Consider the following 14,228-nt stretch of genomic DNA (forward strand, 5'->3'; position numbering starts at 1 on the left):
GCGGCCTTCCTGCTGGCATACGAGGAGACCGTTTTGGAGGCCGGGGGCGATGACAAGGTCATGGCCAACTGGCTCCCCATGGCCCTGACTAGCGTGCCGCGCGCTTGGCTCCTCCATTTGCCGGGATCTTCTGTAGCCTCCCGGGTGGAGCTGCGCGCCCTCTTCATCGCGCGCTTCGGGGGACCAGCACCCCCCGCTGTTGCGGCTCTCCTCGGTGGCTCGCAGGCGCCGCCCTCGGATCGTCACGCCAAGTCGTTCTTTCGCCAGATAGGCGCAGCCTCTACGCGGCAGGGGGCTCCCCCGGGTTGGGTAGCGCCCAATGCCGACCTGACCTTCGACTCGGGGGATCACCCAGCCACCACCATCAGTTCGGGCGTGCTCCCAATGCTTTGCACGCCCACCATCTGCAGCGTAGCCGTCACCAAGACCCTCATCGACGGTGGCGCCGGCCTCAACGTGCTCTCTGTGGGGGCGTTTAGCCTCCTCCACGTACCGCTTGAGCGGTTCCGCCCCAGCAAGCCCTTCTCCGGGGTCGACAGCGGCTCCTCCAACCCTCTGGGGCAGATCCGTCTTCCCGTGACCTTTGGCACTCGCGACAACTACTGCATCGAACTAATCGACTTCGACATCGCCCGCATCGACCTACCATAAAACGCCATCCTCGGGTACCCGGCGCTGGCCCGATTCATGGCAGCCACTCATCCTGCCTACAACCTCATGAAGATGCCAGGGAGCAAGGGCGTCCTCACCGTGGCTGGAAACACCAAGGAAGCCTTGGCGGCCCTCAAGCTCGCTTTCAGGACCACGGCGGCGGCCTGTCCGGCCGGCAGGGCGGAACCCGGGGCCAAGGGGGCTGCGCCGACCAAGAAGAAGCAGCAGTTCACTCAAGGCCAAGCAAGACGAAGCAAATACCAGTTGACGAGGACGGGGCCTCGGGCGCCACCTTTACTATAGGCGCCGACCTCGCCCCAGATCAAGAAAGGGAGTTGGTAGACTTCCTGCGGGCGAACAAGGAAGTGTTCGCCTGGGAGCCCAAGCAGCTAGTTGGGGTCCCGAGAGGAGTGATCGAGCATCATCTGAAGGTGTGCCCCAACGTGCGCCCCGTGAAGCAGAGGGCACGGCGACAGTCCACGGAGAAGTAGGCTTTCATCGTCCAGGAAACCCGCAAGCTGGAGGTGGCGGGTGTCATTCGTGAGGTCTGGTACCCAGAGTGGCTGGCGAACCCTGTCGTCGTGCCAAAGAAAGGAGGGAAGGAGCGCATGTGCGTCGACTTCACCAACCTCAACAAGGCCTGCCCTCAAGACCCATTCCCGCTACCGCGCATCGACCAGATTGTCAATTCCACTGCAGAGTGTGACCTGTTGTGCTTCTTGGATGCGTTCTCAGGTTATCACCAGATCAAGATGGCGGTGGAGGATGTGGAGAAGACGGCCTTCCTGACCCCGTGCGGGGTGTACTACTACACTTGCATGCCGTTCGGACTGCGCAACGCAGGAGCAACCTTCCAGCGGCTGATGCACATCGCCTTGGGGCGGCAGCTCGGGAGAAACACTGAGGCTTATGTTGACGACATCGTGGTGAAGTCTCGGGAGGCGAGAACTTTGATTCAGGACCTGGAGGACACCTTCGCGAGCCTGCGCCAGGTGGACCTGCGGCTCAACCCGGAGAAGTGTGTGTTTGGTGTCCCTTCAGGCAAGCTTCTGGGTTTCCTCGTGTCACACAGGGGGATCGAGGCCAACCCGGAGAAGATCAAGGCAATTGAAGACATGAGCCCACCGCAAACCCTCAAAGAGATGCAGAAGCTTGCCGGCTGCGTGACCTCGCTGGGGCGCTTCATCTCCAAGCTGGTGGAGCGCGCCCTACCGTTCTTCAAGCTGATGAAAAAGAAAGGCCCGTTCGATTGGACTCCCGAGGCCGACCTGGCATTTCAAGACCTCAAGAGATACTTGACCAGCCCGCCGGTGATGGTGGCACCTCGTCCTCTCGAGCCCTTGGTGCTCTAACTGTCTGCCACACCCCACTCCGCCAGCGCAGCGCTGGTGGCCATCAGAGAAGAGCGCCAAGTCAAGGGCCCGCCAAATGGAGCTACCAAGCCGGGTGAGGCAGCGCAGCACCAGGGCAATGCTCCCGAGGAAGCGGTTGCTCCGGCAGATTGTCGAACCCCTGAAGCCGGAGACCTGCGAGAAACACCTCAGCCCCCGGGGGCCGAAGACTCCACCAGCTCTCCTGCCCTCATTGAGCACACGGTATACTTCGTCAGCACAATGCTACGAGATGCGAGAGCACGATACCCCATGCCTCAGAAGCTCTTGCTCGCGCTCCTGGTGGCCTCGTGCAAGCTGCGCCACTACTTCCAGGGTCACCCCATCAAGGTTGTCTCAGCTTTCCCGCTAGAGAGAGTGCTCAGGAGTCCCAATGATGTGGGAAGATTTGCCGAATGGAACATCGAGCTGCAAGCGTTTGACTTGGAGTTCAGCACAACTAGGGTCATCAAGGGGGCTGCGCTTGCCGACTTTGTGGCAGAATGGACCGACGCCCCGGAGCTCGAAGCAGGCAAGAACCAGTCCCTCTCGCTAGGGAGCTAAGCACCGGACGGCTGGGTCATGTACTTCGACGGCGCGTTCGCACGCCAGGGCGCAGGGGCGGGAGCAGTGCTTATCTCGCCCACCCAGGACAAGCTCTACTACGCCGTGCAGCTCTGCTTCCAGCAGGGCGAGAAGGTCTCCAACAACATTGCTGAGTACGAGGGGTTGATCGCCGGCATCAAGGCTGCAGCGGCCCTGGGAGTGAAGCGCCTCACCATCAGAGGTGACTCTCAGCTCCTCGTCAACTTCTCCAACAAGGTGTACGAACCAAAGGACGAGCACATGGAGGCGTACCTCGCGGAGGTACGCAAGATGGAGAAGCAATTCCTGGGTCTGGAGTTGCACCATGTGCCCCGCGACACAAATAAGGAAGCTGATGAGATCGCCAAAAGGGCGTCAAGGCGTCAGCCCCAGGAACCAGGAGTCTTCGAGGAGCGTCTCTTCAAGCCCTCAGCAACCCCACCAATCACTGAGCCTGCACCACCTCAGGAGGAGCTCCCCCCGCCACCAACCTCGGGAGCTCCCGCTAGCAGCCCGACCTCGTGAGCACGTCTCCTCCTGGCACTCGAGCCTCAGGAGGGGTGCTGGATCAAGGAGTTCAAGGCATACCTGACACAAGGCACATTGCCGGAGAAGGAAGAGGATGCAGAGCGTGTGGCCCGGCAGGCTACGGCGTACTGCATTCGGGACGATGAGCTATATAGGAAGCGGCCAAATGACGTCTCTCTGCGATGCATCTACAGGGAACAGGGAAATGAGTTGCTAGCTGACATACATGGCAGAGACAGCGGGTGTTGGGAATCGTAGCATAATTTTAAAATTTTCCTACGCTCACCAAGATGCATCTATGGAGTCTACTAGTAACGAGGGAAGGGAGTGCATCTACATACCGTTGTAGATCGCGAGCGGAAGCGTTCCAATGAACGTGGATGACGGAGTCGTACTCGCCGTGATCCAAATCACCGATGACCGAGTGCCGAACGTACGGCACCTCCGCGTTCAACACACGTACGGTGCAGCGACGTCTCCTCCTTTCTTGATCCAGCAAGGGGGAGGAGAGTTTGATGGAGATCCAACAGCACGACGGCGTGGTGGTGGATGTAGCGGCTCTCCGGCAGGGCTTCGCCGAGCTTCTGCGCGAGAGAGAGAGGTGTTGCAGGGGAGGAGGGAGGCGCCAAAGGCTTAGATGTTGCTGCCCTCCCTTCCCCCCACTATATATAGGGCCAAGGGAGAGGGGGGGGCGCAGCCTTGCCCCTTCCTTCAAGGAAGGGTGCGGCCAGGGGGGAGTCCTTCCCCCCCAAGGCACCTCGGAGGTGCCTTCCCCCTTTAGGACTCTCCCTTCTTTCTTATCTCTTGCGCATGGGCCTCTTGGGGCTGGTGCCCTTGGCCCATATAGGCCAAGGCGCACCCCTTACAGCCCATGTGGCCCCCCGGGGCTGGTGGACCCCCTTGGTGGACCCCCGGACCCCTTTCGGCACTCCCGGTACAATACCGATAAAGCGCGAAACTTTTCCGGCGACCAAAATAAGACTTCCCATATATAAATCTTTACCTCCGGACCATTCCGGAACCTCTCGTGATGTCCGGGATCTCATCCGGGACTCCGAACAACTTTCGGGTTTCCGCATACATATATCTCTACAACCCTAGCGTCACCGGACCTTAAGTGTGTAGACCCTACGGGTTCGGGAGACATGCAGACATGACCGAGACGCCTCTCCGGTCAATAACCAACAGCGGGATCTGGATACCCATGTTGGCTCCCACATGTTCCACGATGATATCATCGGATGAACCACGGTGTCGAGGATTCAATCAATCCGTATGCAATTCCCTTTGTCAATCGGTATGTTACTTGCCCGAGATTCGATCGTCGGTATCCCAATACCTTGTTCAATCTCGTTACCGGCAAGTCTCTTTACTCGTACCGCAATGCATGATCCCGTGACTAACGCCTTAGTCACATTGAGCTCATTATGATGATGCATTACCGAGTGGGCCCAGAGATACCTCTCCGTCACACGGAGTGACAAATCCCAGTCTCGATCCGTGCCAACCCAACAGACACTTTCGGAGATACCCGTAATGCACCTTTATAGTCACCCAGTTACGTTGTGACGTTTGGCACACCCAAAGCACTCCTACGGTATCCGGGAGTTGCACGATCTCATGGTCTAAGGAAAAAATACTTGACATTGGAAAAGCTCTAGCAAACGAAACTACACGATCTTTTATGCTATGCTTAAGTTGGGTCTTGTCCATCACATCATTCTCCTAATGATGTGATCCCGTTATCAATGACATCCAATGTCCATAGTCAGGAAACCATGACTATCTATTGATCAATGAGCTAGTCAACTAGAGGCTTACTAGGGACAGGTTGTGGTCTATGTATTCACACATGTATTATGATTTCCGGACAATACAATTATAGCACGAATAATAGACTATTATCATGAACACAGAAATATAATAATAACCATTTATTATTGCCTCTAGGGCATATTTCCAACAGTCTCCCACTTGCACTAGAGTCAATAATCTAGTTACGTTGTGATGAATCGAACACCCATTGCGTCCTGGTGTTGATCATGTTTTGCCCTAGGGAGAGGTTTAGTCAACGGATCTGCTACATTCAGGTCCGTATGTACTTTACAAATATCTATGTCTCCATTTTGAACACTTTCACGAATGGAGTTGAAGCGACGCTTGATATGCCTGGTCTTCCTGTGAAACCTGGGCTCCTTCGCAAGGGCAATAGCTCCAGTGTTGTCACAGAAGAGAGTCATCGGGCCCGACGCATTGGGAATCACCCCTAGGTCGGTAATGAACTCCTTCATCCAGACTGCTTCCTGTGCTGCCTCCGAGGCTGCCATGTACTCCGCTTCACATGTAGATCCCGCCACGACGCTTTGCTTGCAACTGCACCAGCTTACTGCTCCTCTATTCAATATATACACGTATCCGGTCTGTGACTTCGAGTCATCCAGATCTGTGTCGAAGCTAGCGTCGACGTAACCCTTTACGACGAGCTCTTCGTCACCTCCATAAACGAGAAACATATCCTTAGTCCTTTTCAGGTACTTCAGGATATTCTTGACCGCTGTCCAGTGTTCCTTGCCGGGATTACTTTGGTACCTTCCTACCAAACTTACGGCAAGGTTTACATCAGGTCTGGTACACAGCATGGCATACATAATAGACCCTATGGCCGAGGCATAGGGGATGACACTCATCTCTTCTATATCTTCTGCCGTGGTCGGGCATTGAGCCGTGCTCAATTGCACACCTTGCAATACAGGCAAGAACCCCTTCTTGGACTGATCCATACTGAACTTCTTCAATATCTTGTCAAGGTATGTACTCTGTGAAAGACCAATGAGGCGTCTTGATCTATCTCTATAGATCTTGATGCCTAATATATAAGCAGCTTCTCCAAGGTCCTTCATTGAAAAACACTTATTCAAATAGGCCTTTATACTTTCCAAGAATTCTATATCATTTCCCATCAATAGTATGTCATCCACATATAATATGAGAAATGCTACAGAGCTCCCACTCACTTTCTTGTAAACACAGGCTTCTCCATAAGTCTGTGTAAACCCAAACGCTTTGATCATCTCATCAAAGCGAATGTTCCAACTCCGAGATGCTTGCACCAGCCCATAGATTGAGCGTTGGAGCTTGCATACTTTGTTAGCATTCTTAGGATCGACAAAACCTTCCGGCTGCATCATATACAACTCTTCCTTAAGGAAGCCGTTAAGGAATGCCGTTTTGACGTCCATCTGCCATATCTCATAATCATAGTATGCGGCAATTGCTAACATGATTCGGACGGACTTCAGCTTCGCTACGGGTGAGAAAGTCTCATCGTAGTCAACCCCTTGAACTTGTCGATAACCCTTAGCGACAAGTCGAGCTTTGTAGATGGTCACATTACCATCTGCGTCCGTCTTCTTCTTAAAGATCCATTTGTTTTCTATGGCTCGCCGCTCATCGGGCAAGTCAGTCAAAGTCCATACTTTGTTTTCATACATGGATTCTATCTCGGATTTCATGGCTTCTAGCCATTTGTCGGAATCCGGGCCCGCCATCGCTTCTTCATAGTTCGAAGGTTCACCGTTGTCTAACAACATGATTTCAAGGACAGGGTTGCCGTACCACTATGGTGCGGAACGTGTCCTTGTGGACCTACGAAGTTCAGTGGCAACTTGATCCGAAGCTTCATGATCATCATCATTAACTTCCTCCCCCGTCGGTGTAGGCACCACAGGAACATTTTCCCGCGCTGCGCTATTTTCCGACTCGGAAGGGGTGACTATCACCTCATCAAGTTCCACTTTCCTCCCACTCAATTCTTTCGAGAGAAACTCCTTCTCTAGAAAGGACCCGTTCTTGGCAACGAAGATCTTGCCTTCGGATCTGAGGTAGAAGGTGTACCCAATAGTTTCCTTAGGGTATCCTATGAAGACGCATTTTTCCAATTTGGGTTCGAGCTTTTCAGGTTGAAGCATCGCATCCCCAAACTTTTAGAAACGACAGCTTAGGTTTCTTCCCAAACCATAATTCATACGGTGTCGTCTCAACGGATTTAGACGGTGCCCTATTTAAAGTGAATGCGGCAGTCTCTAAAGCATAACCCCAAAATGAGAGCGGTAAATCGGTAAGAGACATCATAGATCGCACCATATCCAATAGAGTGCGATTACGACGTTCGGACACACCATTTCTCTGAGGTGTTCCAGGCGGCGTGAGTTGTGAAACTATTCCACATTTCCTTAAGTGTGTACCAAATTCGTGACTTAAATATTCTCCACCACGATCTGATCGTAAGAATTTTACTTTCCTGTCACGTTGATTCTTAACCTCACTCTGAAATTCCTTGAACTTTTCAAAGGTTTCAGACTTGTGTTTTATTAGGTAGACATACCCATATCTACTTAAATCATCAGTGAGAGTGAGAACATAACGATATCCTCCGCGAGCCTCAACACTCATTGGACCACACACATCGGTATGTATGATTTCCAATAAGTTGGTTGCTCGCTCCATTGTTCCGGAGAACGGAGTCTTGGTCATCTTACCCATGAGGCATGGTTCGCACGTGTCAAATGATTCGTAATCAAGAGACTCCAAAAGTCCATCTGCATGGAGCTTCTTCATGCGCTTGACACCAATGTGACCAAGGCGGCAGTGCCACAAGTATGTGGGACTATCGTTATCAACTTTACATCTTTTGGTATTCACACTATGAACATGTGTAACATCACGTTCGAGATTTATCAAAAATAAACCATTGACCAGCGGGGCATGACCATAAAACATATCTCTCAAATAAATAGAACAACCATTATTCTCAGATTTAAATGAGTAGCCATCTCCAATTAAACGAGATCCAGATACAATGTTCATGCTCAAAGCTGGCACTAAATAACAATTATTGAGGTTTAAAACTAATCCCGTGGGTAGATGCAGAGGTAGCGTGCCGACGGCGATCACATCGACCTTGGAACCATTCCCGACGCGCATCGTCACCTCGTCCTTTGCCAGTCTCCGTTTATTCCGTAGTTCCTGTTTTGAGTTACAAATATGAGCAACCGCACCGGTATCAAATACCCAGGAGCTACTATGAGTACTGGTAAGGTACACATCAATTACTTGTATATCACATATACCTTGGGTGTTGCCGGCCTTCTTCTTGTCCGCTAAATATTTGGGGCAGTTCCGCTTCCAGTGACCACTTCCCTTGCAGTAAAAGCACTCAGTCTCGGGCTTGAGTCCATTCTTTGACTTCTTCCCGGTAACTGGCTTACCGGGCGCGGCAACTCCCTTGCCGTCCTTCTTGAAGTTCTTCTTACCCTTGCCCTTCTTGAACTTAGTGGTTTTATTCACCATCAACACTTGATGTTCTTTTCTGATCTCTACCTCAGCTGATTTCAGCATTGAATATACCTCGGGAATGGTCTTTTCCATCCCCTGCATATTGTAGTTCATCACAAAGCTCTTGTAGCTTGGTGGAAGCGACTGGAGGATTCTGTCAATGACCGCGTCATCCGGGAGATTAACTCCCAGCTGAGACAAGCGGTTGTGCAACCCAGACATTCTGAGTATGTGCTCACTAACAGAACTGTTCTCCTCCATTTTACAGCTGAAGAACTTGTCGGAGACATCATATCTCTCGACCCGGGCATGAGCTTGAAAAACCAGTTTCAGCTCCTCGAACATCTCATATGCTCCATGTTTCTCAAAACGCTTTTGGAGACCCGGTTCTAAGCTGTAAAGCATGCCGCACTGAACGAGGGAGTAATCATCAGCACGCTGCTGCCAAGCGTTCATAATGTCTTGGTTCTCAGGGATTGGTGCTTCACCTAGCGGTGCTTCTAAGACATAATCTTTCTTGGCTGCTATGAGGATGATCCTCAGGTTCCGGACCCAGTCCGTATAGTTGGTGCCATCATCTTTCAGCTTGGTTTTCTCTAGGAACGCGTTGAAATTGAGGACAACGTGGGCCATTTGATCTACAATACATAGTGCAAAGATTTTACACTAAGTTCATGATAATTAAGTTCATATAATCAAATTATTTAATGAACTCCCACTCAGATAGACATCCCTCTCGTCATCTAAGTGAAACATGATCCGAGTTCAACTAGGCCGTGTCCGATCATCACGTGAGACGGACTAGTCAAGATCGGTGAACATCTCCATGTTGATCGTATCTTCTATACGACTCATGCTCGACCTTTCGGTCCTCCGTGTTCCGAGGCCATGTCTGTACATGCTAGGCTCGTCAAGTCAACCTAAGTGTATTGCGTGTGTTCCGAGGCCATGTCTGTACATGCTAGGCTCGTCAACACCCGTTGTATTCGAACGTTAGGATCTATCACACCCGATCATCACGTGGTGCTTCGAAACAACGAACCTTCGCAACGGTGCACAGTTAGGGTGAACACTTTCTTGAAATTATTATAAGGGATCATCTTACTTACTACCGTCGTTCTAAGCAAATAAGATGCAAAAACATGATAAACATCACATGCAATCATATAGTGACATGATATGGCCAATATCATCATGCTCCTTTGATCTCCATCTTCGGGGCACCATGATCATCTTCTTCACCGGCATGACACCATGATCTCCATCATCATGATCTCCATCATTGTGTCTTCATGAAGTCGTCACGCCAATGATTACTTCTACTTGTATGGCTAACGCGTTTAGCAACAAAGTAAAGTAAATTACATGGCGTTATTCAATGACACGCAGGTCATGCAAAATAATAAAGACAACTCCTATGGCTCCTGCCGGTTGTCATACTCATCGACATGCAAGTCGTGATTCCTATTACAAGAATATGATCAATCTCATACATCACATATATCATTCATCACATCTTCTGGCCATATCATATCACATATATCACTTGCTGCAAAAACAAGTTAGACGTCCTCTAATTGCTGTTGCAAGTTTTACGTGGTTTGTAGGTTTCTAACAAGAACGTTTTCTTACCTACGTATGACCACAACGTGATTTGCCAATTTCTATTTACCCTTCATAAGGACCCTTTTCATCGAATCCGTTCCGACTAAAGTAGGAGAGACAGACACCCGCTAGCCACCTTATGCAACTAGTGCATGTCAATCGGTGGAACCTGTCTCACGTAAGCGTACGTGTAAGGTCGGTCCGGGCCGCTTCATCCTACAATGCCGCCGAAACAAGAAACGACTAGTAGCGGCAAGAAGAATTGGCAACATCAACGCCCACAACTTCTTTGTGTTCTACTCGTGCATAGTAACTACGCATAGGCCTGGCTCATGATGCCACTGTTGGGAATCGTAGCATAATTTTAAAATTTTCCTACGCTCACCAAGATGCATCTATGGAGTCTACTAGTAACGAGGGAAGGGAGTGCATCTACATACCGTTGTAGATCGCGAGCGGAAGCGTTCCAATGAACGTGGATGACGGAGTCGTACTCGCCGTGATCCAAATCACCGATGACCGAGTGCCGAACGTACGGCACCTCCGCGTTCAACACACGTACGGTGCAGCGACGTCTCCTCCTTTCTTGATCCAGCAAGGGGGAGGAGAGTTTGATGGAGATCCAACAGCACGACGGCGTGGTGGTGGATGTAGCGGCTCTCCGGCAGGGCTTCGCCGAGCTTCTGCGCGAGAGAGAGAGGTGTTGCAGGGGAGGAGGGAGGCGCCAAAGGCTTAGATGTTGCTGCCCTCCCTTCCCCCCACTATATATAGGGCCAAGGGAGAGGGGGGGCGCAGCCTTGCCCCTTCCTTCAAGGAAGGGTGCGGCCAGGGGGGAGTCCTTCCCCCCCAAGGCACCTCGGAGGTGCCTTCCCCCTTTAGGACTCTCCCTTCTTTCTTATCTCTTGCGCATGGGCCTCTTGGGGCTGGTGCCCTTGGCCCATATAGGCCAAGGCGCACCCCTTACAGCCCATGTGGCCCCCCGGGGCTGGTGGACCCCCTTGGTGGACCCCCGGACCCCTTTCGGCACTCCCGGTACAATACCGATAAAGCGCGAAACTTTTCCGGCGACCAAAATAAGACTTCCCATATATAAATCTTTACCTCCGGACCATTCCGGAACCTCTCGTGATGTCTGGGATCTCATCCGGGACTCCGAACAACTTTCGGGTTTCCGCATACATATATCTCTACAACCCTAGCGTCACCGGACCTTAAGTGTGTAGACCCTACGGGTTCGGGAGACATGCAGACATGACCGAGACGCCTCTCCGGTCAATAACCAACAGCGGGATCTGGATACCCATGTTGGCTCCCACATGTTCCACGATGATATCATCGGATGAACCACGGTGTCGAGGATTCAATCAATCCGTATGCAATTCCCTTTGTCAATCGGTATGTTACTTGCCCGAGATTCGATCGTCGGTATCCCAATACCTTGTTCAATCTCGTTACCGGCAAGTCTCTTTACTCGTACCGCAATGCATGATCCCGTGACTAACGCCTTAGTCACATTGAGCTCATTATGATGATGCATTACCGAGTGGGCCCAGAGATACCTCTCCGTCACACGGAGTGACAAATCCCAGTCTCGATCCGTGCCAACCCAACAGACACTTTCGGAGATACCCGTAATGCACCTTTATAGTCACCCAGTTACGTTGTGACGTTTGGCACACCCAAAGCACTCCTACGGTATCCGGGAGTTGCACGATCTCATGGTCTAAGGAAAAAATACTTGACATTGGAAAAGCTCTAGCAAACGAAACTACACGATCTTTTATGCTATGCTTAAGTTGGGTCTTGTCCATCACATCATTCTCCTAATGATGTGATCCCGTTATCAATGACATCCAATGTCCATAGTCAGGAAACCATGACTATCTGTTGATCAACGAGCTAGTCAACTAGAGGCTTACTAGGGACAGGTTGTGGTCTATGTATTCACACATGTATTATGATTTCCGGACAATACAATTATAGCACGAATAATAGACTATTATCATGAACACAGAAATATAATAATAACCATTTATTATTGCCTCTAGGGCATATTTCCAACAGCGGGCACCACTCGTCATCGCCCACCCTGGTCGGCAAGGCTTTCCGCAGCGGGTTCTATTGGCCCACGGCACTCAACGACGCGGGCGAGCTGGTGAAATCTTGCGAGGCCTGCCAATTCCACGCCAAGCAGATCCATCATCCAGCTCAGGGCCTCCAGACCATCCCGCTCTCGTGGCCATTTGTAGTCTGGGGGCTTGATATCTTAGGCCCGTTCCCTCGAGCGCCCGGGGGCTACCGCTACCTCTACGTCGCCATCGACAAGTTCACCAAATGGGCGGAAGTGGAAGCCGTCCGCACCATCCCAGCCGGGTCAGCAGTTAAGTTCAACAAGGGCCTCGTAAGTCGCTTTGGGGTCCCCAACCGCATCATCACCGACAACGGCTCACAGTTCACTAGCAATCTCTTCAAAACGTATTGAGCTAACCTTGGAACGCAGATCTGCTACGCTTCCGTGGCACACCCCAAGAGCAATGGCCAAGCCGAACGCGCCAACGTGGAAGTCCTGAGGGGCCTCAAGACCAGGACCTTCAAGAAGAAGCTCGAGGCCTGCGGCAGGGGCTGGAACGACGAGCTCCAGTCCGTGATGTGGTCCATCCGCACCACCACCACCAAGCCGACAGGCGAGAGACCGTTCTTCCTCGTCTACGGAGCAGAAGCGGTTCTCCCACACGAGGTCAGGCATCGCTCCGCGCGGGTCCTGGCGTTCGATGAAACGCAGCAGGACACCATACGGGGGATGGATCTTGTGCTGGGGGAAGCCTTGCTCCGAGCTGCGAGGTACCAGCAGGCGCTGCGGCGGTACCACTGCCGCAACGTCCGCTCCAGGATGCTCGAGGTGGGTGATCTCGTCCTGAGGCGGGTGCTCTCCAAGGAAGGGCTACACAAGCTCTCACCCATGTGGGAGGGCCCTTCTCGGGTCGCCCATGTCTCCAGGCCTGGCACCGCGCGTCGGGAGACGCAGAACGGGATCCCCATCCAGAACGCCTGGAACATCCAGCACCTCCAGAAGTTCTACCCATGAAGAAAGGCCCAGCGCCTGTGAAGCAAGGCCCAGTACCTGTGAAGGTCTCCGCTCGTGACACTCTCACGTAATAATGAGTGGGGTTGTACACGCCCCGGAGTCTCAGGAATGCCGCCCTCAGGCCTCGGGGGCTCCCTCCCACGTCTAAGTGGCAGCACTTAGCTCCGCGCTGGTGAGAAGACAAGAAGACTAGACTAGGTGCCGGACACGGCTTTTCATTTGCTTTCCGCAGTTGGCTTGCCCCTCTTTAATGAAAATTTGCTTTCTAGTGTTCCTTGCTGGCTTGGTTCCATCGCCTTTTGCCTCTTTTTCTGCCCTTGGTTCCTCGTTTGGCCCGTACTCTCCCTCGCATGCCTCGCGAGGGGGCTGGACAGGTGCCTTCCTGAGCGGTTTTCCTGTTCTTCGCGAGGCACCCTCACTCGAGCTCGCAGGCTGGCGCACCTCTCTCAATCCGTGCCCCTCGGGTACCGCGATGCGAAGCGTTGGGTTGTGGCCGGCCGCGCCTGCGACCAGGGCTCGGCAGGGCTCGGAGAATAAGAATTTCCTAATGAATTTTTGCAGCTCCCAGAGGCCTCTCAAGTCGTGGAAACCTCACCAGGTACCGGGAAACATGCGCCTCACGAGGAGGAAACTACTACTTCGAGCGTGTTAAGCTAAGTTATTCCTACGCGCCTACATTCTACATTGATGCTGCAACATGACACCGGAACAATAAACATAGCATAGCGACTTGGAGATCACGGTTCGTTTCACGCCCCTGCAGGGCCCCATACTTGTCTTTTTTTTAAGTGCAGGAAGGAAGAAATGGACAAACAAAAGCGGCGCGGGCACCCGCAGCGGCTCGCGAGGATGGGCCCGTAGCGCTCTACCAGACTTAGCCAGACTCCCCCTCGCGCTTCACTAGGGCGCGGCGATGAGACGACCCGCTGCCGCCCTCCAGGCGGGCGCGGCGGCGTGGCGGCTGGTCGTAGCCGCCGCTGCTGGAGCTGCCGCCGGAGGAAGAGCCGCCGTAGCTAGACGAGCTACAGTGGGCACCAAGGGTGAGCTCACCCTCATCCTCGTCACGACCG

The sequence above is a fragment of the Aegilops tauschii genome, chromosome 2 (assembly GCF_002575655.3).
Source record: "Aegilops tauschii subsp. strangulata cultivar AL8/78 chromosome 2, Aet v6.0, whole genome shotgun sequence".
NCBI classification, from domain to species: Eukaryota; Viridiplantae; Streptophyta; class Magnoliopsida; order Poales; family Poaceae; genus Aegilops; species Aegilops tauschii.